The 21,165-nt window shown below is 43.8% G+C and overlaps 1 protein-coding gene, 2 long non-coding RNA genes and 41 other non-coding genes across 44 annotated transcripts in view; 42 read left to right on the top strand and 2 right to left on the bottom strand.

Annotated features, from left to right (window-relative positions):
* Positions 1–21,165, bottom strand: part of LOC141771623 (uncharacterized) — a 151,015-nt gene that overhangs the window by 125,958 nt on the left and 3,892 nt on the right. The gene's annotated exons all lie outside the window — the stretch shown is intronic.
* Positions 1–21,165, top strand: part of mfsd4aa (major facilitator superfamily domain containing 4Aa) — a 56,803-nt gene that overhangs the window by 30,387 nt on the left and 5,251 nt on the right. The gene's annotated exons all lie outside the window — the stretch shown is intronic.
* LOC141771582 (uncharacterized) overlaps positions 1–21,165 on the bottom strand; it is a 43,788-nt gene that overhangs the window by 21,747 nt on the left and 876 nt on the right. The gene's annotated exons all lie outside the window — the stretch shown is intronic.
* Positions 67–139, top strand: trnaf-gaa (transfer RNA phenylalanine (anticodon GAA)). Its single transcript has one exon. It is a non-coding gene; the product is annotated as a tRNA-Phe (tRNA).
* On the top strand, positions 1,062–1,134 carry trnaf-gaa (transfer RNA phenylalanine (anticodon GAA)). The gene has a single exon. It is a non-coding gene; the product is annotated as a tRNA-Phe (tRNA).
* trnaf-gaa (transfer RNA phenylalanine (anticodon GAA)) lies at positions 1,430–1,502 on the top strand. The gene has a single exon. It is a non-coding gene; the product is annotated as a tRNA-Phe (tRNA).
* trnaf-gaa (transfer RNA phenylalanine (anticodon GAA)) lies at positions 2,425–2,497 on the top strand. Its single transcript has one exon. It is a non-coding gene; the product is annotated as a tRNA-Phe (tRNA).
* On the top strand, positions 3,788–3,860 carry trnaf-gaa (transfer RNA phenylalanine (anticodon GAA)). The gene has a single exon. It is a non-coding gene; the product is annotated as a tRNA-Phe (tRNA).
* Positions 4,156–4,228, top strand: trnaf-gaa (transfer RNA phenylalanine (anticodon GAA)). Its single transcript has one exon. It is a non-coding gene; the product is annotated as a tRNA-Phe (tRNA).
* trnaf-gaa (transfer RNA phenylalanine (anticodon GAA)) lies at positions 4,965–5,037 on the top strand. The gene has a single exon. It is a non-coding gene; the product is annotated as a tRNA-Phe (tRNA).
* Positions 6,512–6,584, top strand: trnaf-gaa (transfer RNA phenylalanine (anticodon GAA)). Its single transcript has one exon. It is a non-coding gene; the product is annotated as a tRNA-Phe (tRNA).
* Positions 7,507–7,579, top strand: trnaf-gaa (transfer RNA phenylalanine (anticodon GAA)). The gene has a single exon. It is a non-coding gene; the product is annotated as a tRNA-Phe (tRNA).
* Positions 7,875–7,947, top strand: trnaf-gaa (transfer RNA phenylalanine (anticodon GAA)). Its single transcript has one exon. It is a non-coding gene; the product is annotated as a tRNA-Phe (tRNA).
* Positions 8,313–8,385, top strand: trnaf-gaa (transfer RNA phenylalanine (anticodon GAA)). Its single transcript has one exon. It is a non-coding gene; the product is annotated as a tRNA-Phe (tRNA).
* trnaf-gaa (transfer RNA phenylalanine (anticodon GAA)) lies at positions 8,743–8,815 on the top strand. Its single transcript has one exon. It is a non-coding gene; the product is annotated as a tRNA-Phe (tRNA).
* Positions 9,298–9,370, top strand: trnaf-gaa (transfer RNA phenylalanine (anticodon GAA)). The gene has a single exon. It is a non-coding gene; the product is annotated as a tRNA-Phe (tRNA).
* Positions 9,728–9,800, top strand: trnaf-gaa (transfer RNA phenylalanine (anticodon GAA)). Its single transcript has one exon. It is a non-coding gene; the product is annotated as a tRNA-Phe (tRNA).
* Positions 10,166–10,238, top strand: trnaf-gaa (transfer RNA phenylalanine (anticodon GAA)). Its single transcript has one exon. It is a non-coding gene; the product is annotated as a tRNA-Phe (tRNA).
* Positions 10,351–10,423, top strand: trnaf-gaa (transfer RNA phenylalanine (anticodon GAA)). Its single transcript has one exon. It is a non-coding gene; the product is annotated as a tRNA-Phe (tRNA).
* On the top strand, positions 10,720–10,792 carry trnaf-gaa (transfer RNA phenylalanine (anticodon GAA)). Its single transcript has one exon. It is a non-coding gene; the product is annotated as a tRNA-Phe (tRNA).
* Positions 11,461–11,533, top strand: trnaf-gaa (transfer RNA phenylalanine (anticodon GAA)). The gene has a single exon. It is a non-coding gene; the product is annotated as a tRNA-Phe (tRNA).
* trnaf-gaa (transfer RNA phenylalanine (anticodon GAA)) lies at positions 12,388–12,460 on the top strand. The gene has a single exon. It is a non-coding gene; the product is annotated as a tRNA-Phe (tRNA).
* trnaf-gaa (transfer RNA phenylalanine (anticodon GAA)) lies at positions 13,036–13,108 on the top strand. Its single transcript has one exon. It is a non-coding gene; the product is annotated as a tRNA-Phe (tRNA).
* On the top strand, positions 13,466–13,538 carry trnaf-gaa (transfer RNA phenylalanine (anticodon GAA)). Its single transcript has one exon. It is a non-coding gene; the product is annotated as a tRNA-Phe (tRNA).
* On the top strand, positions 13,896–13,968 carry trnaf-gaa (transfer RNA phenylalanine (anticodon GAA)). The gene has a single exon. It is a non-coding gene; the product is annotated as a tRNA-Phe (tRNA).
* Positions 14,081–14,153, top strand: trnaf-gaa (transfer RNA phenylalanine (anticodon GAA)). The gene has a single exon. It is a non-coding gene; the product is annotated as a tRNA-Phe (tRNA).
* On the top strand, positions 14,266–14,338 carry trnaf-gaa (transfer RNA phenylalanine (anticodon GAA)). Its single transcript has one exon. It is a non-coding gene; the product is annotated as a tRNA-Phe (tRNA).
* On the top strand, positions 14,451–14,523 carry trnaf-gaa (transfer RNA phenylalanine (anticodon GAA)). Its single transcript has one exon. It is a non-coding gene; the product is annotated as a tRNA-Phe (tRNA).
* trnaf-gaa (transfer RNA phenylalanine (anticodon GAA)) lies at positions 14,635–14,707 on the top strand. The gene has a single exon. It is a non-coding gene; the product is annotated as a tRNA-Phe (tRNA).
* trnaf-gaa (transfer RNA phenylalanine (anticodon GAA)) lies at positions 15,006–15,078 on the top strand. The gene has a single exon. It is a non-coding gene; the product is annotated as a tRNA-Phe (tRNA).
* On the top strand, positions 15,746–15,818 carry trnaf-gaa (transfer RNA phenylalanine (anticodon GAA)). The gene has a single exon. It is a non-coding gene; the product is annotated as a tRNA-Phe (tRNA).
* On the top strand, positions 16,117–16,189 carry trnaf-gaa (transfer RNA phenylalanine (anticodon GAA)). Its single transcript has one exon. It is a non-coding gene; the product is annotated as a tRNA-Phe (tRNA).
* On the top strand, positions 17,230–17,302 carry trnaf-gaa (transfer RNA phenylalanine (anticodon GAA)). The gene has a single exon. It is a non-coding gene; the product is annotated as a tRNA-Phe (tRNA).
* On the top strand, positions 17,660–17,732 carry trnaf-gaa (transfer RNA phenylalanine (anticodon GAA)). Its single transcript has one exon. It is a non-coding gene; the product is annotated as a tRNA-Phe (tRNA).
* Positions 18,090–18,162, top strand: trnaf-gaa (transfer RNA phenylalanine (anticodon GAA)). Its single transcript has one exon. It is a non-coding gene; the product is annotated as a tRNA-Phe (tRNA).
* trnaf-gaa (transfer RNA phenylalanine (anticodon GAA)) lies at positions 18,275–18,347 on the top strand. Its single transcript has one exon. It is a non-coding gene; the product is annotated as a tRNA-Phe (tRNA).
* trnaf-gaa (transfer RNA phenylalanine (anticodon GAA)) lies at positions 18,460–18,532 on the top strand. Its single transcript has one exon. It is a non-coding gene; the product is annotated as a tRNA-Phe (tRNA).
* Positions 18,821–18,893, top strand: trnaf-gaa (transfer RNA phenylalanine (anticodon GAA)). The gene has a single exon. It is a non-coding gene; the product is annotated as a tRNA-Phe (tRNA).
* Positions 19,192–19,264, top strand: trnaf-gaa (transfer RNA phenylalanine (anticodon GAA)). Its single transcript has one exon. It is a non-coding gene; the product is annotated as a tRNA-Phe (tRNA).
* trnaf-gaa (transfer RNA phenylalanine (anticodon GAA)) lies at positions 19,932–20,004 on the top strand. The gene has a single exon. It is a non-coding gene; the product is annotated as a tRNA-Phe (tRNA).
* trnaf-gaa (transfer RNA phenylalanine (anticodon GAA)) lies at positions 20,119–20,191 on the top strand. The gene has a single exon. It is a non-coding gene; the product is annotated as a tRNA-Phe (tRNA).
* Positions 20,304–20,376, top strand: trnaf-gaa (transfer RNA phenylalanine (anticodon GAA)). Its single transcript has one exon. It is a non-coding gene; the product is annotated as a tRNA-Phe (tRNA).
* Positions 20,664–20,736, top strand: trnaf-gaa (transfer RNA phenylalanine (anticodon GAA)). Its single transcript has one exon. It is a non-coding gene; the product is annotated as a tRNA-Phe (tRNA).
* Positions 21,039–21,111, top strand: trnaf-gaa (transfer RNA phenylalanine (anticodon GAA)). Its single transcript has one exon. It is a non-coding gene; the product is annotated as a tRNA-Phe (tRNA).

Below are 21,165 nucleotides of genomic sequence, written 5' to 3' on the forward strand. Positions count from 1 at the left end.
TTTTTTGCATTTTTTGAGATGCTGTATTTGGTTACACGTTGGGGCCTCCATACCTCTGGTTTTTGTGCCGAAATAGCTCAGTTGGGAGAGCGTTAGACTGAAGATCTAAAGGTCCCTGGTTCGATCCCGGGTTTCGGCAGCAGGGTAGCTGAGCTTTAGGGACTGAGCCATAGCTGTCTGAATAGGATCAAATCTCTGTTGATTCCTCCGTTTGTTCACATCGGTTGCATGCAACCCATCCATGTATCCGTGTCGACACATACTGCTTAACTATGTACACTTGGATGATGAAATGAACACGGGCACTTTTGCTGCTGATGTTTGCTTTGCAGCTAAGCTAATCCAATGCTAAGTTGCAGCGCAGCAGCCCCCTTATTGTTTGTGGAAAGCTGCTGTTTCCTGAAATGTTTGTCATTTTTTTAGATGTTTTGCTGCAAATGTTTTGAATTTTTTGAGATGCTGTTTTTCGTTACGCCACGGGGCCTCCATAACTCTGGTTTTTGTGCCGAAATAGCTCAGTTGGGAGAGCGTTAGACTGAATATCTAAAGGTCTCTGGTTCGATCCCGGGTTTCGGCAGCAGGGTAGCTAGTTCTCATTTTTTTTTTTTTATGCTTTGCTGCAGATGTTTTGCATTTTTTGAGATGCTGTTTTTGGTTACGTGTTGGGGCCTCCATACCTCTAGTTTTTGTGCCGAAATAGCTCAGTTGGGAGAGCGTTAGACTGAATATCTAAAGGTCTCTGGTTCGATCCCGGGTTTCGGCAGCAGGGTAGCTAGTTCTCATTTTTTTTCTTTTATGTTTCATGCAGATTTTTTGCATTTTTTGAGATGCTGTATTTGGTTACACGTTGGGGCCTCCATACCTCTGGTTTTTGTGCCGAAATAGCTCAATTGGGAGAGCGTTAGACTGAAGATCTAAAGGTCCCTGGTTCAATCCCGGGTTTCAGCAGCAGGGTAGCTAGTTCTAATTTTTTTTTTTTTATGTTTTGCTGCAGATGTTTTGCATTTTTTGAGATGCTGTTTTTGGTTACGCGTTGGGGCCTCCATACCTATGGTTTTTGTGCCGAAATAGCTCAGTTGGGAGAGCGTTAGACTGAAGATCTAAAGGTCCCTGGTTCGATCCCGGGTTTCGGCAGCAGGGTAGCTAGTTCTCATTTTTTTCTTTTATGTTTTGTGCAGATTTTTTGCATTTTTTGAGATGCTGTATTTGGTTACGCGTTGGGGCCTCCATACCTCTGGTTTTTGTGCCGAAATAGCTCAGTTGGGAGAGCGTTAGACTGAAGATCTAAAGGTCCCTGATTCGATCCCGGGTTTCGGCAGCAGGGTAGCTAGTTCTCATTTTTTTCTTTTATGTTTTGTGCAGATTTTTTGCATTTTTTGAGATGCTGTATTTGGTTACACGTTGGGGCCTCCATACCTCTGGTTTTTGTGCCGAAATAGCTCAGTTGGGAGAGCGTTAGACTGAAGATCTAAAGGTCCCTGGTTCGATCCCGGGTTTCGGCAGCAGGGTAGCTGAGTTTTAGGGACTGAGCCATAGCTGTCTGAATAGGATCAAATCTCTGTTGATTCCTCCGTTTGTTCACATCGGTTGCATGCAACCCATCCATGTATCCGTGTCGACACATACTGCTTAACTATGTACACTTGGATGATGAAATGAACACGGGCACTTTTGCTGCTGATGTTTGCTTTGCAGCTAAGCTAATCCAATGCTAAGTTGCAGCGCAGCAGCCCCCTTATTGTTTGTGGAAAGCTGCTGTTTCCTGAAATGTTTGTCATTTTTTTAGATGTTTTGCTGCAAATGTTTTGAATTTTTTGAGATGCTGTTTTTCGTTACGCCACGGGGCCTCCATACCTCTGGTTTTTGTGCCGAAATAGCTCAGTTGGGAGAGCGTTAGACTGAATATCTAAAGGTCTCTGGTTCGATCCCGGGTTTCGGCAGCAGGGTAGCTAGTTCTCATTTTTTTTTTTTTATGCTTTGCTGCAGATGTTTTGCATTTTTTGAGATGCTGTTTTTGGTTACGTGTTGGGGCCTCCACACCTCTAGTTTTTGTGCCGAAATAGCTCAGTTGGGAGAGCGTTAGACTGAATATCTAAAGGTCTCTGGTTCGATCCCGGGTTTCGGCAGCAGGGTAGCTAGTTCTCATTTTTTTTCTTTTATGTTTCATGCAGATTTTTTGCATTTTTTGAGATGCTGTATTTGGTTACACGTTGGGGCCTCCATACCTCTGGTTTTTGTGCCGAAATAGCTCAATTGGGAGAGCGTTAGACTGAAGATCTAAAGGTTCCTGGTTCAATCCCGGGTTTCAGCAGCAGGGTAGCTAGTTCTAATTTTTTTTTTTTTATGTTTTGCTGCAGATATTTTGCATTTTTTGAGATGCTGTTTTTGGTTACGCGTTGGGGCCTCCATACCTATGGTTTTTGTGCCGAAATAGCTCAGTTGGGAGAGCGTTAGACTGAAGATCTAAAGGTCCCTGGTTCGATCCCGGGTTTCGGCAGCAGGGTAGCTAGTTCTCATTTTTTTCTTTTATGTTTTGTGCAGATTTTTTGCATTTTTTGAGATGCTGTATTTGGTTACGCGTTGGGGCCTCCATACATCTGGTTTTTGTGCCGAAATAGCTCAGTTGGGAGAGCATTAGACTGAAGATCTAAAGGTCCCTGATTCGATCCCGGGTTTCGGCAGCAGGGTAGCTAGTTCTCATTTTTTTCTTTTATGTTTTGTGCAGATTTTTTGCATTTTTTGAGATGCTGTATTTGGTTACACGTTGGGGCCTCCATACCTCTGGTTTTTGTGCCGAAATAGCTCAGTTGGGAGAGCGTTAGACTGAAGATCTAAAGGTCACTGGTTCGATACCGGGTTTCGGCAGCAGGGTAGCTGAGTTTTAGGGACTGAGCCATAGCTGTCTGAATAGGATCAAATCTCTGTTAATTCCTCCGTTTGTTCACATCGGTTGCATGCAACCCATCCATGTATCCGTGTCGACACATACTGCTTAACTATGTACACTTGGATGATGAAATGAACACGGGCACTTTTGCTGCTGATGTTTGCTTTGCAGCTAAGCTAATCCAATGCTAAGTTGCAGCGCAGCAGCCCCCTTATTGTTTGTGGAAAGCTGCTGTTTCCTGAAATGTTTGTCATTTTTTTAGATGTTTTGCTGCAAATGTTTTGAATTTTTTGAGATGCTGTTTTTCGTTACGCCACGGGGCCTCCATAACTCTGGTTTTTGTGCCGAAATAGCTCAGTTGGGAGAGCGTTAGACTGAATATCTAAAGGTCTCTGGTTCGATCCCGGGTTTCGGCAGCAGGGTAGCTAGTTCTCATTTTTTTTTTTTTATGCTTTGCTGCAGATGTTTTGCATTTTTTGAGATGCTGTTTTTGGTTACGTGTTGGGGCCTCCACACCTCTAGTTTTTGTGCCGAAATAGCTCAGTTGGGAGAGCGTTAGACTGAATATCTAAAGGTCTCTGGTTCGATCCCGGGTTTCGGCAGCAGGGTAGCTAGTTCTCATTTTTTTTCTTTTATGTTTCATGCAGATTTTTTGCATTTTTTGAGATGCTGTATTTGGTTACACGTTGGGGCCTCCATACCTCTGGTTTTTGTGCCGAAATAGCTCAATTGGGAGAGCGTTAGACTGAAGATCTAAAGGTTCCTGGTTCAATCCCGGGTTTCAGCAGCAGGGTAGCTAGTTCTAATTTTTTTTTTTTTATGTTTTGCTGCAGATGTTTTGCATTTTTTGAGATGCTGTTTTTGGTTACGCGTTGGGGCCTCCATACCTATGGTTTTTGTGCCGAAATAGCTCAGTTGGGAGAGCGTTAGACTGAAGATCTAAAGGTCCCTGGTTCGATCCCGGGTTTCGGCAGCAGGGTAGCTAGTTCTCATTTTTTTCTTTTATGTTTTGTGCAGATTTTTTGCATTTTTTGAGATGCTGTATTTGGTTACGCGTTGGGGCCTCCATACCTCTGGTTTTTGTGCCGAAATAGCTCAGTTGGGAGAGCATTAGACTGAAGATCTAAAGGTCCCTGATTCGATCCCGGGTTTCGGCAGCAGGGTAGCTAGTTCTCATTTTTTTCTTTTATGTTTTGTGCAGATTTTTTGCATTTTTTGAGATGCTGTATTTGGTTACACGTTGGGGCCTCCATACCTCTGGTTTTTGTGCCGAAATAGCTCAGTTGGGAGAGCGTTAGACTGAAGATCTAAAGGTCCCTGGTTCGATCCCGGGTTTCGGCAGCAGGGTAGCTGAGTTTTAGGGACTGAGCCATAGCTGTCTGAATAGGATCAAATCTCTGTTGATTCCTCCGTTTGTTCACATCGGTTGCATGCAACCCATCCATGTATCCGTGTCGACACATACTGCTTAACTATGTACACTTGGATGATGAAATGAACACGGGCACTTTTGCTGCTGATGTTTGCTTTGCAGCTAAGCTAATCCAATGCTAAGTTGCAGCGCAGCAGCCCCCTTATTGTTTGTGGAAAGCTGCTGTTTCCTGAAATGTTTGTCATTTTTTTAGATGTTTTGCTGCAAATGTTTTGAATTTTTTGAGATGCTGTTTTTCGTTACGCCACGGGGCCTCCATAACTCTGGTTTTTGTGCCGAAATAGCTCAGTTGGGAGAGCGTTAGACTGAATATCTAAAGGTCTCTGGTTCGATCCCGGGTTTCGGCAGCAGGGTAGCTAGTTCTCATTTTTTTTTTTTTATGCTTTGCTGCAGATGTTTTGAATTTTTTGAGATGCTGTTTTTGGTTACGTGTTGGGGCCTCCATACCTCTAGTTTTTGTGCCGAAATAGCTCAGTTGGGAGAGCGTTAGACTGAATATCTAAAGGTCTCTGGTTCGATCCCGGGTTTCGGCAGCAGGGTAGCTAGTTCTCATTTTTTTTCTTTTATGTTTCATGCAGATTTTTTGCATTTTTTGAGATGCTGTTTTTGGTTACGCGTTGGGGCCTCCATACCTCTGGTTTTTGTGCCGAAATAGCTCAGTTGGGAGAGCGTTAGACTGAAGATCTAAAGGTCCCTGGTTCGATCCCGGGTTTCGGCAGCAGGGTAGCTAGTTCTCATTTTTTTCTTTTATGTTTTGTGCAGATTTTTTGCATTTTTTGAGATGCTGTATTTGGTTACGCGTTGGGGCCTCCATACCTCTGGTTTTTGTGCCGAAATAGCTCAGTTGGGAGAGCGTTAGACTGAAGATCTAAAGGTCTCTGGTTCGATCCCGGGTTTCGGCAGCAGGGTAGCTGAGTTTTAGGGACTGAGCCATAGCTGTCTGAATAGGATCAAATCTCTGTTGATTCCTCCGTTTGTTCACATCGGTTGCATGCAACCCATCCATGTATCCGTGTCGACACATACTGCTTAACTATGTACACTTGGATGATGAAATGAACACGGGCACTTTTGCTGCTGATGTTTGCTTTGCAGCTAAGCTAATCCAATGCTAAGTTGCAGCGCAGCAGCCCCCTTATTGTTTGTGGAAAGCTGCTGTTTCCTGAAATGTTTGTCATTTTTTTAGATGTTTTGCTGCAAATGTTTTGAATTTTTTGAGATGCTGTTTTTCGTTACGCCACGGGGCCTCCATAACTCTGGTTTTTGTGCCGAAATAGCTCAGTTGGGAGAGCGTTAGACTGAATATCTAAAGGTCTCTGGTTCGATCCCGGGTTTCGGCAGCAGGGTAGCTAGTTCTCATTTTTTTTTTTTTATGCTTTGCTGCAGATGTTTTGCATTTTTTGAGATGCTGTTTTTGGTTACGTGTTGGGGCCTCCATACCTCTAGTTTTTGTGCCGAAATAGCTCAGTTGGGAGAGCGTTAGACTGAATATCTAAAGGTCTCTGGTTCGATCCCGGGTTTCGGCAGCAGGGTAGCTAGTTCTCATTTTTTTTCTTTTATGTTTCATGCAGATTTTTTGCATTTTTTGAGATGCTGTATTTGGTTACACGTTGGGGCCTCCATACCTCTGGTTTTTGTGCCGAAATAGCTCAATTGGGAGAGCGTTAGACTGAAGATCTAAAGGTCCCTGGTTCAATCCCGGGTTTCAGCAGCAGGGTAGCTAGTTCTAATTTTTTTTTTTTTATGTTTTGCTGCAGATGTTTTGCATTTTTTGAGATGCTGTTTTTGGTTACGCGTTGGGGCCTCCATACCTCTGGTTTTTGTGCCGAAATAGCTCAGTTGGGAGAGCGTTAGACTGAAGAACTAAAGGTCCCTGGTTCGATCCCGGGTTTCGGCAGCAGGGTAGCTAGTTCTCATTTTTTTCTTTTATGTTTTGTGCAGATTTTTTGCATTTTTTGAGATGCTGTATTTGGTTACGCGTTGGGGCCTCCATACCTCTGGTTTTTGTGCCGAAATAGCTCAGTTGGGAGAGCGTTAGACTGAAGATCTAAAGGTCCCTGATTCGATCCCGGGTTTCGGCAGCAGGGTAGCTAGTTCTCATTTTTTTCTTTTATGTTTTGTGCAGATTTTTTGCATTTTTTGAGATGCTGTATTTGGTTACACGTTGGGGCCTCCATACCTCTGGTTTTTGTGCCGAAATAGCTCAGTTGGGAGAGCGTTAGACTGAAGATCTAAAGGTCCCTGGTTCGATCCCGGGTTTCGGCAGCAGGGTAGCTGAGTTTTAGGGACTGAGCCATAGCTGTCTGAATAGGATCAAATCTCTGTTGATTCCTCCGTTTGTTCACATCGGTTGCATGCAACCCATCCATGTATCCGTGTCGACACATACTGCTTAACTATGTACACTTGGATGATGAAATGAACACGGGCACTTTTGCTGCTGATGTTTGCTTTGCAGCTAAGCTAATCCAATGCTAAGTTGCAGCGCAGCAGCCCCCTTATTGTTTGTGGAAAGCTGCTGTTTCCTGAAATGTTTGTCATTTTTTTAGATGTTTTGCTGCAAATGTTTTGAATTTTTTGAGATGCTGTTTTTCGTTACGCCACGGGGCCTCCATAACTCTGGTTTTTGTGCCGAAATAGCTCAGTTGGGAGAGCGTTAGACTGAATATCTAAAGGTCTCTGGTTCGATCCCGGGTTTCGGCAGCAGGGTAGCTAGTTCTCATTTTTTTTTTTTTATGCTTTGCTGCAGATGTTTTGCATTTTTTGAGATGCTGTTTTTGGTTACGTGTTGGGGCCTCCATACCTCTAGTTTTTGTGCCGAAATAGCTCAGTTGGGAGAGCGTTAGACTGAATATCTAAAGGTCTCTGGTTCGATCCCGGGTTTCGGCAGCAGGGTAGCTAGTTCTCATTTTTTTTCTTTTATGTTTCATGCAGATTTTTTGCATTTTTTGAGATGCTGTATTTGGTTACACGTTGGGGCCTCCATACCTCTGGTTTTTGTGCCGAAATAGCTCAATTGGGAGAGCGTTAGACTGAAGATCTAAAGGTTCCTGGTTCAATCCCGGGTTTCAGCAGCAGGGTAGCTAGTTCTAATTTTTTTTTTTTTATGTTTTGCTGCAGATGTTTTGCATTTTTTGAGATGCTGTTTTTGGTTACGCGTTGGGGCCTCCATACCTATGGTTTTTGTGCCGAAATAGCTCAGTTGGGAGAGCGTTAGACTGAAGATCTAAAGGTCCCTGGTTCGATCCCGGGTTTCGGCAGCAGGGTAGCTAGTTCTCATTTTTTTCTTTTATGTTTTGTGCAGATTTTTTGCATTTTTTGAGATGCTGTATTTGGTTACGCGTTGGGGCCTCCATACCTCTGGTTTTTGTGCCGAAATAGCTCAGTTGGGAGAGCATTAGACTGAAGATCTAAAGGTCCCTGATTCGATCCCGGGTTTCGGCAGCAGGGTAGCTAGTTCTCATTTTTTTCTTTTATGTTTTGTGCAGATTTTTTGCATTTTTTGAGATGCTGTATTTGGTTACACGTTGGGGCCTCCATACCTCTGGTTTTTGTGCCGAAATAGCTCAGTTGGGAGAGCGTTAGACTGAAGATCTAAAGGTCCCAGGTTCGATCCCGGGTTTCGGCAGCAGGGTAGCTGAGTTTTAGGGACTGAGCCATAGCTGTCTGAATAGGATCAAATCTCTGTTGATTCCTCCGTTTGTTCACATCGGTTGCATGCAACCCATCCATGTATCCGTGTCGACACATACTGCTTAACTATGTACACTTGGATGATGAAATGAACACGGGCACTTTTGCTGCTGATGTTTGCTTTGCAGCTAAGCTAATCCAATGCTAAGTTGCAGCGCAGCAGCCCCCTTATTGTTTGTGGAAAGCTGCTGTTTCCTGAAATGTTTGTCATTTTTTTAGATGTTTTGCTGCAAATGTTTTGAATTTTTTGAGATGCTGTTTTTCGTTACGCCACGGGGCCTCCATACCTCTGGTTTTTGTGCCGAAATAGCTCAGTTGGGAGAGCGTTAGACTGAAGATCTAAAGGTCCCTGGTTCGATCCCGGGTTTCGGCAGCAGGGTAGCTGAGTTTTAGGGACTGAGCCATAGCTGTCTGAATAGGATCAAATCTCTGTTGATTCCTCCGTTTGTTCACATCGGTTGCATGCAACCCATCCGTGTCGACACATTCTGCTTAACTATGTACACTTGGATGATGAAATGAACACGGGCACTTTTGCTGCTGATGTTTGCTTTGCAGCTAAGCTAATCCAATGCTAAGTTGCAGCGCAACAGCCCCCTTATTGTTTGTGGAAAGCTGCTGTTTCCTGAAATGTTTGTCATTTTTTTAGATGTTTTGCTGCAGATTTTTTGCATTTTTTGAGATGCTGTATTTGGTTACACATTGGGGCCTCCATACCTCTGGTTTTTGTGCCGAAATAGCTCAGTTGGGAGAGCGTTAGACTGAAGATCTAAAGGTCCCTGGTTCGATCCCGGGTTTCGGCAGCAGGGTAGCTAGTTCTAATTTTTTTCTTTTATGTTTTGTGCAGATGTTTTGCATTTTTTGAGATGCTGTTTTTTGATTACGCGTTGGGGCCTCCATACCTCTAGTTTTTGTGCCGAAATAGCTCAGTTGGGAGAGCGTTAGACTGAAGATATAAAGGTCCCTGGTTCAATCCCGGGTTTCGGCAGCAGGGTAGCTAGTTCTCATTTTTTTCTTTTATGTTTTTGTGCAGATTTTTTGCATTTTTTTAGATGCTTTTTTTGGTTACACGTTGGGGCCTCCATACCTCTGGTTTTTGTGCCGAAATAGCTCAGTTGGGAGTATGTTAGACTGAAGATCTAAAGGTCCCTGGTTCGATCCCGGGTTTCGGCAGCAGGGTAGCTAGTTCTCATTTTTTTTCTTTTATGTTTCATCCAGATTTTTTGCATTTTTTGAGATGCTGTTTTTCGTTACGCCACGGGGCCTCCATACCTCTGGTTTTTGTGCCGAAATAGCTTAGTTGGGAGAGCGTTAGACTGAAGATCTAAAGGTCCCTGGTTCGATCCCGGGTTTCGGCAGCAGGGTAGCTGAGTTTTAGGGACTGAGCCATAGCTGTCTGAATAGGATCAAATCTCTGTTGATTCCTCCGTTTGTTCACATCGGTTGCATGCAACCCATCCGTGTCGACACATTCTGCTTAACTATGTACACTTGGATGATGAAATGAACACGGGCACTTTTGCTGCTGATGTTTGCTTTGCAGCTAAGCTAATCCAATGCTAAGTTGCAGCGCAACAGCCCCCTTATTGTTTGTGGAAAGCTGCTGTTTCCTGAAATGTTTGTCATTTTTTTAGATGTTTTGCTGCAGATTTTTTGCATTTTTTGAGATGCTGTATTTGGTTACACATTGGGGCCTCCATACCTCTGTTTTTTGTGCCAAAATAGCTCAGTTGGGAGAGCGTTAGACTGAAGATCTAAAGGTCCCTGGTTCAATCCCGGGTTTCGGCAGAAGGGTAGCTGAGTTTTAGGGACTGAGCCATAGCTGTCTGAATAGGATCAAATCTCTGTTGATTCCTCCGTTTGTTCACATCGGTTGCATGCAACCCATCCATGTATCCGTGTCGACACATACTGCTTAACTATGTACACTTGGATGATGAAATGAACACGGGCACTTTTGCTGCTGATGTTTGCTTTGCAGCTAAGCTAATCCAATGCTAAGTTGCAGCGCAGCAGCCCCCTTATTGTTTGTGGAAAGCTGCTGTTTCCTGAAATGTTTGTCATTTTTTTAGATGTTTTGCTGCAGATTTTTTGCATTTTTTGAGATGCTGTATTTGGTTACACATTGGGGCCTCCATACCTCTGGTTTTTGTGCCGAAATAGCTCAGTTGGGAGAGCGTTAGACTGAAGATCTAAAGGTCCCTGGTTCGATCCCGGGTTTCGGCAGCAGGGTAGCTAGTTCTAATTTTTTTCTTTTATGTTTTGTGCAGATGTTTTGCATTTTTTGAGATGCTGTTTTTTGATTACGCGTTGGGGCCTCCATACCTCTAGTTTTTGTGCCGAAATAGCTCAGTTGGGAGAGCGTTAGACTGAAGATCTAAAGGTCCCTGGTTCAATCCCGGGTTTCGGCAGCAGGGTAGCTAGTTCTCTTTTTTTTCTTTTATGTTTTGTGCAGATTTTTTGCATTTTTTTAGATGCTTTTTTTGGTTACACGTTGGGGCCTCCATACCTCTGGTTTTTGTGCCGAAATAGCTCAGTTGGGAGTATGTTAGACTGAAGATCTAAAGGTCCCTGGTTCGATCCCGGGTTTCGGCAGCAGGGTAGCTAGTTCTCATTTTTTTTCTTTTATGTTTCATCCAGATTTTTTGCATTTTTTGAGATGCTGTTTTTCGTTACGCCACGGGGCCTCCATACCTCTGGTTTTTGTGCCGAAATAGCTTAGTTGGGAGAGCGTTAGACTGAAGATCTAAAGGTCCCTGGTTCGATCCCGGGTTTCGGCATCAGGGTAGCTAGTTCTCATTTTTTTTTTTTAATGTTTCGCTGCAGATGTTTTGCATTTTTTGAGATGCTGTTTTTGGTTACGCCACGGGGCCTCCATACCTCTGGTTTTTGTGCCGAAATAACTCAGTTGGGAGAGCGTTAGACTGAAGATCTAAAGGTCCCTGGTTCGATCCCGGGTTTCGGCAGCAGGGTAGCTAGTTCTCATTTTTTTCTTTTATGTTTTGTGCAGATTTTTTGCATTTTTTGAGATGCTTTTTTTGGTTACACGTTGGGGCCTCCATACCTCTGGTTTTTGTGCAGAAATAGCTCAGTTGGGAGAGCGTTAGACTGAAGATCTAAAGGTCCCTGGTTCGATCCCGGGTTTCGGCAGCAAGGTAGCTAGTTCTCATTTTTTTTCTTTTATGTTTCATCCAGATTTTTTGCATTTTTTGAGATGCTGTTTTTCGTTACGCCACGGGGCCTCCATACCTCTGGTTTTTGTGCCGAAATAGCTCAATTGGGAGAGCGTTAGACTGAAGATCTAAAGGTCCCTGGTTCAATCCCGGGTTTCAGCAGCAGGGTAGCTAGTTCTAATTTTTTTTTTTTTATGTTTTGCTGCAGATGTTTTGCATTTTTTGAGATGCTGTTTTTGGTTACGCGTTGGGGCCTCCATACCTCTGGTTTTTGTGCCGAAATAGCTCAGTTGGGAGAGCGTTAGACTGAAGATCTAAAGGTCCCTGGTTCGATCCCGGGTTTCGGCAGCAGGGTAGCTAGTTCTCATTTTTTTTTTTTTATGCTTTGCTGCAGATGTTTTGCATTTTTTGAGATGCTGTTTTTGGTTACGTGTTGGGGCCTCCATACCTCTAGTTTTTGTGCCGAAATAGCTCAGTTGGGAGAGCGTTAGACTGAATATCTAAAGGTCTCTGGTTCAATCCCGGGTTTCGGCAGCAGGGTAGCTAGTTCTCATTTTTTTTCTTTTATGTTTCATGCAGATTTTTTGCATTTTTTGAGATGCTGTTTTTCGTTACGCCACGGGGCCTCCATACCTCTGTTTTTTGTGCCGAAATAGCTCAGTTTGGAGAGCGTTAGACTGAAGATCTAAAGGTCCCTGGTTCGATCCTGGGTTTCGGCAGCAGGGTAGCTAGTTCTAATTTTTTTTCTTTTATGTTTCATCCATATTTTTTGCATTTTTTGAGATGCTGTTTTTCGTTACGCCACGGGGCCTCCATACCTATGGTTTTTGTGCCGAAATAGCTCAGTTGGGAGAGCGTTAGACTGAAGATCTAAAGGTCTCTGGTTCGATCCCGGGTTTCAGCAGCAGGGTAGCTAGTTCTCATTTTTTTTCTTTTATGTTTCATGCAGATTTTTTGCATTTTTTGAGATGCTGTTTTTCGTTACGCCACGGGGCCTCCATACAATTGGTTTTTGTGCCGAAATAGCTCAGTTTGGAGAGCGTTAGACTGAAGATCTAAAGGTCCCTGGTTCGATCCCGGGTTTCGGCAGCAGGGTAGCTAGTTCTCATTTTTTTTTTTTAATGTTTTGCTGCAGATGTTTTGCATTTTTTGAGATGCTGTTTTTGGTTACGCGTTGGGGCCTCCATACTTCTAGTTTTTGTGCCGAAATAGCTCAGTTGGGAGAGCGTTAGACTGAAGATCTAAAGGTCCCTGGTTCAATCCCGGGTTTCGGCAGCAGGGTAGCTGAGTTTTAGGGACTGAGCCATAGCTGTCTGAATAGGATCAAATCTCTGTTGATTCCTCCGTTTGTTCACATCGGTTGCATGCAACCCATCCGTGTCGACACATACTGCTTTTATGTTTCATGCAGATTTTTTGCATTTTTTGAGATGCTGTTTTTCGTTACGCCACGGGGCCTCCATACCTATGGTTTTTGTGCCGAAATAGCTCAGTTTGGAGAGCGTTAGACTGAAGATCTAAAGGTCCCTGGTTCGATCCCGGGTTTCGGCAGCAGGGTAGCTAGTTCTCATTTTTTTTTTTTAATGTTTTGCTGCAGATGTTTTGCATTTTTTGAGATGCTGTTTTTGGTTACGCGTTGGGGCCTCCATACCTCTGGTTTTTGTGCCGAAATAGCTCAGTTTGGAGAGCGTTAGACTGAAGATCTAAAGGTCCCTGGTTCGATCCCGGGTTTCGGCAGCAGGGTAGCTAGTTCTCATTTTTTTTTTTTAATGTTTTGCTGCAGATGTTTTGCATTTTTTGAGATGCTGTTTTTGGTTACGCGTTGGGGCCTCCATACTTCTAGTTTTTGTGCCGAAATAGCTCAGTTGGGAGAGCGTTAGACTGAAGATCTAAAGGTCCCTGGTTCGATCCCGGGTTTCGGCAGCAGGGTTGCTGAGTTTTAGGGACTGAGCCATAGCTGTCTGAATAGGATCAAATCTCTGTTGATTCCTCCGTTTGTTCACATCGGTTGCATGCAACCCATCCGTGTCGACACATTCTGCTTAACTATGTACACTTGGATGATGAAATGAACACGGGCACTTTTGCTGCTGATGTTTGCTTTGCAGCTAAGCTAATCCAATGCTAAGTTGCAGCGCAACAGCCCCCTTATTGTTTGTGGAAAGCTGCTGTTTCCTGAAATGTTTGTCATTTTTTTAGATGTTTTGCTGCAGATTTTTTGCATTTTTTGAGATGCTGTATTTGGTTACACATTGGGGCCTCCATACCTCTGTTTTTTGTGCCAAAATAGCTCAGTTGGGAGAGCGTTAGACTGAAGATCTAAAGGTCCCTGGTTCAATCCCGGGTTTCGGCAGCAGGGTAGCTGAGTTTTAGGGACTGAGCCATAGCTGTCTGAATAGGATCAAATCTCTGTTGATTCCTCCGTTTGTTCACATCGGTTGCATGCAACCCATCCGTGTCGACACATACTGCTTAACTATGTACACTTGGATGATGAAATGAACACGGGCACTTTTGCTGCTGATGTTTGCTTTGCAGCTAAGCTAATCCAATGCTAAGTTGCAGCGCAGCAGCCCCCTTATTGTTTGTGGAAAGCTGCTGTTTCCTGAAATGTTTGTCATTTTTTTAGATGTTTTGCTGCAGATTTTTTGCATTTTTTGAGATGCTGTATTTGGTTACACATTGGGGCCTCCATACCTCTGGTTTTTGTGCCGAAATAGCTCAGTTGGGAGAGCGTTAGACTGAAGATCTAAAGGTCCCTGGTTCGATCCCGGGTTTCGGCAGCAAGGTAGCTAGTTCTCATTTTTTTTCTTTTATGTTTCATCCAGATTTTTTGCATTTTTTGAGATGCTGTTTTTCGTTACGCCACGGGGCCTCCATACCTCTGGTTTTTGTGCCGAAATAGCTCAGTTGGGAGAGCGTTAGACTGAAGATCTAAAGGTCCCTGGTTCGATCCCGGGTTTCGGCAGCAGGGTAGCTAGTTCTAATTTTTTTCTTTTATGTTTTGTGCAGATGTTTTGCATTTTTTGAGATGCTGTTTTTTGATTACGCGTTGGGGCCTCCATACCTCTAGTTTTTGTGCCGAAATAGCTCAGTTGGGAGAGCGTTAGACTGAAGATCTAAAGGTCCCTGGTTCGATCCCGGGTTTCGGCAGCAGGGTAGCTAGTTCTCATTTTTTTCCTTTTATGTTTCATCCAGATTTTTTGCATTTTTTGAGATGCTGTTTTTCGTTACGCCACGGGGCCTCCATACCTCTGGTTTTTGTGCCGAAATAGCTCAGTTGGGAGAGCGTTAGACTGAAGATCTAAAGGTCCCAGGTTCGATCCCGGGTTTCGGCAGCAGGGTAGCTAGTTCTCATTTTTTTCTTTCATGTTTTGTGCAGATTTTTTGCATTTTTTGAGATGCTGTATTTGGTTACACGTTGGGGCCTCCATACCTCTGGTTTTTGTGCTGAAATAGCTCAGTTGGGAGAGCGTTAGACTGAAAATCTAAAGGTCCCTGGTTCAATCCCAGGTTTCGGCAGCACGGCAGCTAGTTCTCATTTTTTTTTTTTTATGTTTTGCTGCAGATGTTTTGCATTTTTTGAGATGCTGTTTTTCGTTACGCCACGGGGCCTCCATACCTCTGTTTTTTGTGCCGAAATAGCTCAGTTTGGAGAGCGTTAGACTGAAGATCTAAAGGTCCCTGGTTCAATCCCGGGTTTCGGCAGCAGGGTAGCTAGTTCTCATTTTTTTTCTTTTATGTTTCATCCAGATTTTTTGCATTTTTTGAGATGCTGTTTTTCGTTACGCCACAGGGCCTCCATACCTCTGTTTTTTGTGCCGAAATAGCTCAGTTGGGAGAGCGTTAGACTGAAGATCTAAAGGTCCCTGGTTCGATCCCGGGTTTCGGCAGCAGGGTAGCTAGTTCTCATTTTTTTTTTTTTATGTTTCGCTGCAGATGTTTTGCATTTTTTGAGATGCTGTTTTTGGTTACGCGTTGGGGCCTCCATACCTCTGGTTTTTGTGCTGAAATAGCTCAGTTGGGAGAGCGTTAGACTGAAGATCTAAAGGTCCCTTGTTCGATCCCGGGTTTCGGCAGCAGGGTAGCTAGTTCTCATTTTTTTCTTTTATTTTTTGTGCAGATTTTTTGCATTTTTTGAGATGCTGTATTTGGTTACACGTTGGGGCCTCCATACCTCTGGTTTTTGTGCCGAAATAGCTCAGTTGGGAGAGCGTTAGACTGAAGATCTAAAGGTCTCTGGTTCGATCCCGGGTTTCGGCAGCAGGGTAGCTAGTTCTCATTTTTTTTCTTTTATGTTTCATCCAGATTTTTTGCATTTTTTGAGATGCTGTTTTTCGTTACGCCACGGGGCCTCTATACCTCTGGTTTTTGTGTCGAAATAGCTCAGTTGGGAGAGCGTTAGACTGAAGATCTAAAGGTCCCTGGTTCAATCCCGGGTTTCGGCAGCAGGGTAGCTAGTTCTCATTTTTTTTCTTTTATGTTTCATCCAGATTTTTTGCATTTTTTGAGATGCTGTTTTTCGTTACGCCACAGGGCCTCCATACCTCTGTTTTTTGTGCCGAAATAGCTCAGTTGGGAGAGCGTTAGACTGAAGATCTAAAGGTCCCTGGTTCGATCCCGGGTTTCGGCAGCAGGGTAGCTAGTTCTCATTTTTTTTTTTTTATGCTTTGCTGCAGATTTTTTGCATTTTTTGAGATGCTGTTTTTCGTTACGCCACGGGGCCTCTATACCTCTGGTTTTTGTGTCGAAATAGCTCAGTTGGGAGAGCGTTAGACTGAAGATCTAAAGGTCCCTGGTTCAATCCCGGATTTCGGCAGCAGGGTAGCTAGTTCTCATTTTTTTTCTTTTATGTTTCATCCAGATTTTTTGCATTTTTTGAGATGCTGTTTTTCGTTACGCCACAGGGCCTCCATACCTCTGTTTTTTGTGCCGAAATAGCTCAGTTGGGAGAGCGTTAGACTGAAGATCTAAAGGTCCCTGGTTCGATCCCGGGTTTCGGCAGCAGGGTAGCTAGTTCTCATTTTTTTTTTTTTATGCTTTGCTGCAGATGTTTTGCATTTTTTGAGATGCTGTTTTTGGTTACGTGTTGGGGCCTCCATACCTCTAGTTTTTGTGCCGAAATAGCTCAGTTGGGAGAGCGTTAGACTGAATATCTAAAGGTCTCTGGTTCAATCCCGGGTTTCGGCAGCAGGGTAGCTAGTTCTCATTTTTTTTCTTTTATGTTTCATGCAGATTTTTTGCATTTTTTGAGATGCTGTTTTTCGTTACGCCACGGGGCCTCCATACCTCTGTTTTTTGTGCCGAAATAGCTCAGTTTGGAGAGCGTTAGACTGAAGATCTAAAGGTCCCTGGTTCGATCCCGGGTTTCGGCAGCAGGGTAGCTAGTTCTAATTTTTTTTCTTTTATGTTTCATCCATATTTTTTGCATTTTTTGAGATGCTGTTTTTCGTTACGCCACGGGGCCTCCATACCTCTGGTTTTTGTGCTGAAATAGCTCAGTTGGGAGAGCGTTAGACTGAAGATCTAAAGGTCTCTGGTTCGATCCCGGGTTTCAGCAGCAGGGTAGCTAGTTCTCATTTTTTTTCTTTTATGTTTCATGCAGATTTTTTGCATTTTTTGAGATGCTGTTTTTCGTTACGCCACGGGGCCTCCATACCTATGGTTTTTGTGCCGAAATAGCTCAGTTTGGAGAGCGTTAGACTGAAGATCTAAAGGTCCCTGGTTCGATCCCGGGTTTCGGCAGCAGGGTAGCTAGTTCTCATTTTTTTTTTTTAATGTTTTGCTGCAGATGTTTTGCATTTTTTGAGATGCTGTTTTTGGTTACGCGTTGGGGCCTCCATACCTCTGGTTTTTGTGCCGAAATAGCTCAGTTTGGAGAGCGTTAGACTGAAGATCTAAAGGTCCCTGGTTCGATCCCGGGTTTCGGCAGCAGGGTAGCTAGTTCTCATTTTTTTTTTTTAATGTTTTGCTGCAGATGTTTTGCATTTTTTGAGATGCTGTTTTTGGTTACGCGTTGGGGCCTCCATACTTCTAGTTTTTGTGCCGAAATAGCTCAGTTGGGAGAGCGTTAGACTGAAGATCTAAAGGTCCCTGGTTCGATCCCGGGTTTCGGCAGCAGGGTTGCTGAGTTTTAGGGACTGAGCCATAGCTGTCTGAATAGGATCAAATCTCTGTTGATTCCTCCGTTTGTTCACATCGGTTGCATGCAACCCATCCGTGTCGACACATTCTGCTGAACTATGTACACTTGGATGATGAAATGAACACGGGCACTTTTGCTGCTGATGTTTGCTTTGCAGCTAAGCTAATCCAATGCTAAGTTGCAGCGCAACAGCCCCCTTATTGTTTGTGGAAAGCTGCTGTTTCCTGAAATGTTTGTCATTTTTTTAGATGTTTTGCTGCAGATTTTTTGCATTTTTTGAGATGCTGTATTTGGTTACACATTGGGGCCTCCATACCTCTGTTTTTTGTGCCAAAATAGCTCAGTTGGGAGAGCGTTAGACTGAAGATCTAAAGGTCCCTGGTTCAATCCCGGGTTTCGGCAGCAGGGTAGCTGAGTTTTAGGGACTGAGCCATAGCTGTCTGAATAGGATCAAATCTCTGTTGATTCCTCCGTTTGTTCACATCGGTTGCATGCAACCCATCCGTGTCGACACATACTGCTTAACTATGTACACTTGGATGATGAAATGAACACGGGCACTTTTGCTGCTGATGTTTGCTTTGCAGCTAAGCTAATCCAATGCTAAGTTGCAGCGCAGCAGCCCCCTTATTGTTTGTGGAAAGCTGCTGTTTCCTGAAATGTTTGTCATTTTTTTAGATGTTTTGCTGCAGATTTTTTGCATTTTTTGAGATGCTGTATTTGGTTACACATTGGGGCCTCCATACCTCTGGTTTTTGTGCCGAAATAGCTCAGTTGGGAGAGCGTTAGACTGAAGATCTAAAGGTCCCTGGTTCGATCCCGGGTTTCGGCAGCAAGGTAGCTAGTTCTCATTTTTTTTCTTTTATGTTTCATCCAGATTTTTTGCATTTTTTGAGATGCTGTTTTTCGTTACGCCACGGGGCCTCCATACCTCTGGTTTTTGTGCCGAAATAGCTCAGTTGGGAGAGCGTTAGACTGAAGATCTAAAGGTCCCTGGTTCGATCCCGGGTTTCGGCAGCAGGGTAGCTAGTTCTAATTTTTTTCTTTTATGTTTTGTGCAGATGTTTTGCATTTTTTGAGATGCTGTTTTTTGATTACGCGTTGGGGCCTCCATACCTCTAGTTTTTGTGCCGAAATAGCTCAGTTGGGAGAGCGTTAGACTGAAGATCTAAAGGTCCCTGGTTCGATCCCGGGTTTCGGCAGCAGGGTAGCTAGTTCTCATTTTTTTCCTTTTATGTTTCATCCAGATTTTTTGCATTTTTTGAGATGCTGTTTTTCGTTACGCCACGGGGCCTCCATACCTCTGGTTTTTGTGCCGAAATAGCTCAGTTGGGAGAGCGTTAGACTAAAGGTCCCAGGTTCGATCCCGGGTTATGGCAGCAGGGTAGCTAGTTCTCATTTTTTTCTTTCATGTTTTGTGCAGATTTTTTGCATTTTTTGAGATGCTGTATTTGGTTACACGTTGGGGCCTCCATACCTCTGGTTTTTGTGCTGAAATAGCTCAGTTGGGAGAGCGTTAGACTGAAAATCTAAAGGTCCCTGGTTCAATCCCAGGTTTCGGCAGCACGGCAGCTAGTTCTCATTTTTTTTTTTTTATGTTTTGCTGCAGATGTTTTGCATTTTTTGAGATGCTGTTTTTCGTTACGCCACGGGGCCTCCATACCTCTGTTTTTTGTGCCGAAATAGCTCAGTTTGGAGAGCGTTAGACTGAAGATCTAAAGGTCCCTGGTTCAATCCCGGGTTTCGGCAGCAGGGTAGCTAGTTCTCATTTTTTTTCTTTTATGTTTCATCCAGATTTTTTGCATTTTTTGAGATGCTGTTTTTCGTTACGCCACAGGGCCTCCATACCTCTGTTTTTTGTGCCGAAATAGCTCAGTTGGGAGAGCGTTAGACTGAAGATCTAAAGGTCCCTGGTTCGATCCCGGGTTTCGGCAGCAGGGTAGCTAGTTCTCATTTTTTTTTTTTTATGTTTCGCTGCAGATGTTTTGCATTTTTTGAGATGCTGTTTTTGGTTACGCGTTGGGGCCTCCATACCTCTGGTTTTTGTGCCGAAATAGCTCAGTTGGGAGAGCGTTAGACTGAAGATCTAAAGGTCCCTTGTTCGATCCCGGGTTTCGGCAGCAGGGTAGCTAGTTCTCATTTTTTTCTTTTATTTTTTGTGCAGATTTTTTGCATTTTTTGAGATGCTGTATTTGGTTACACGTTGGGGCCTCCATACCTCTGGTTTTTGTGCCGAAATAGCTCAGTTGGGAGAGCGTTAGACTGAAGATCTAAAGGTCTCTGGTTCGATCCCGGGTTTCGGCAGCAGGGTAGCTAGTTCTCATTTTTTTTCTTTTATGTTTCATCCAGATTTTTTGCATTTTTTGAGATGCTGTTTTTCGTTACGCCACGGGGCCTCTATACCTCTGGTTTTTGTGCCGAAATAGCTCAGTTGGGAGAGCGTTAGACTGAAGATCTAAAGGTCCCTGGTTCTATCCCGGGTTTCGGCAGCAGGGTAGCTAGTTCTCATTTTTTTTCTTTTATGTTTCATCCAGATTTTTTGCATTTTTTGAGATGCTGTTTTTCGTTACGCCACGGGGCCTCCATACCTCTGGTTTTTGTGCCGAAATAGCTCAGTTGGGAGAGCGTTAGACTGAAGATCTAAAGGTGCCTGGTTCAATCCCGGGTTTCGGCAGCAGGGTAGCTAGTTCTCATTTTTTTTTTTTTATGTTTTGCTGCAGATGTTTTGCATTTTTTGAGATGCTGTTTTTTGATTACGCGTTTGGGCCTCCATACCTCTAGTTTTTGTGCCGAAATAGCTCAGTTGGGAGAGCGTTAGACTGAAGATCTAAAGGTCCCTGGTTCGATCCCGGGTTTCGGCAGCAGGGTAGCTAGTTCTCATTTTTTTTTTTTATGTTTTGCTGCAGATGTCTTGCGTTTTTTGAGATGCTGTTTTTGGTTACGCGTTGGGGCTTCCATACCTCTGGTTTTTGTGCCGAAATAGCTCAGTTGGGAGAGCGTTAGACTGAAGATCTAAAGGTCCCAGGTTCGATCCCGGGTTTCGGCAGCAGGGTAGCTAGTTCTCATTTTTTTCTTTCATGTTTTGTGCAGATTTTTTGCATTTTTTGAGATGCTGTATTTGGTTACACGTTGGGGCCTCCATACCTCTGGTTTTTGTGCCGAAATAGCTCAGTTGGGAGAGCGTTAGACTGAAGATCTAAAGGTCCCTGGTTCGATCCTGGGTTAGGGTAGCTTGTTCTCATTTTTTTTCTTTTATGTTTCATCCAGATTTTTTGCATTTTTTGAGATGCTGTTTTTCGTTACGTCACGGGGCCTCCATACCTCTGGTTTTGTGCCGAAATAGCTCAGTTGGGAGAGCGTTAGACTGAAGATCTAAAGGTCCCTGGTTCGATCCCGGGTTTCGGCAGCAGGGTAGCTGAGTTTTAGGAACTTAGCCATAGTGGTCTGATTAGGATCAAATCTTCCTTTGTTTGTTCACATCGGTTGCATGCATCCATGTGCGGACATAAGGCTTACCTTTGTACCCTTGAATGAGGAAATGAACAATGGCAGTTTCAATGCGTTTTTTGCTTTGCAACTGAGCTAGTTCCTTTTTCCTGAAGCATGTGCCACATTTTTTTTTTTTAAATGTTTGGCTGCAGATGTTTTGTATTTTTTGAGATGCTGTTTTTTGTTACACCGCTTTGCCTCCATACTTCTAGTTTCTGAGCCGAAATAGCTCAGTTGGGAGAGCGTTAGACTGAAGATCTAAAGGTCCCAGGTTCGATCCCGGGTTTCGGCAGCAGGGTAGCTGAGTTTTAGTGACTGAGCCATAGCTGTCTGAATAGGATCAAGT

Source organism: Sebastes fasciatus, chromosome 1 (genome assembly GCF_043250625.1).
Source record: "Sebastes fasciatus isolate fSebFas1 chromosome 1, fSebFas1.pri, whole genome shotgun sequence".
NCBI lineage: Eukaryota > Metazoa > Chordata > Actinopteri > Perciformes > Sebastidae > Sebastes > Sebastes fasciatus.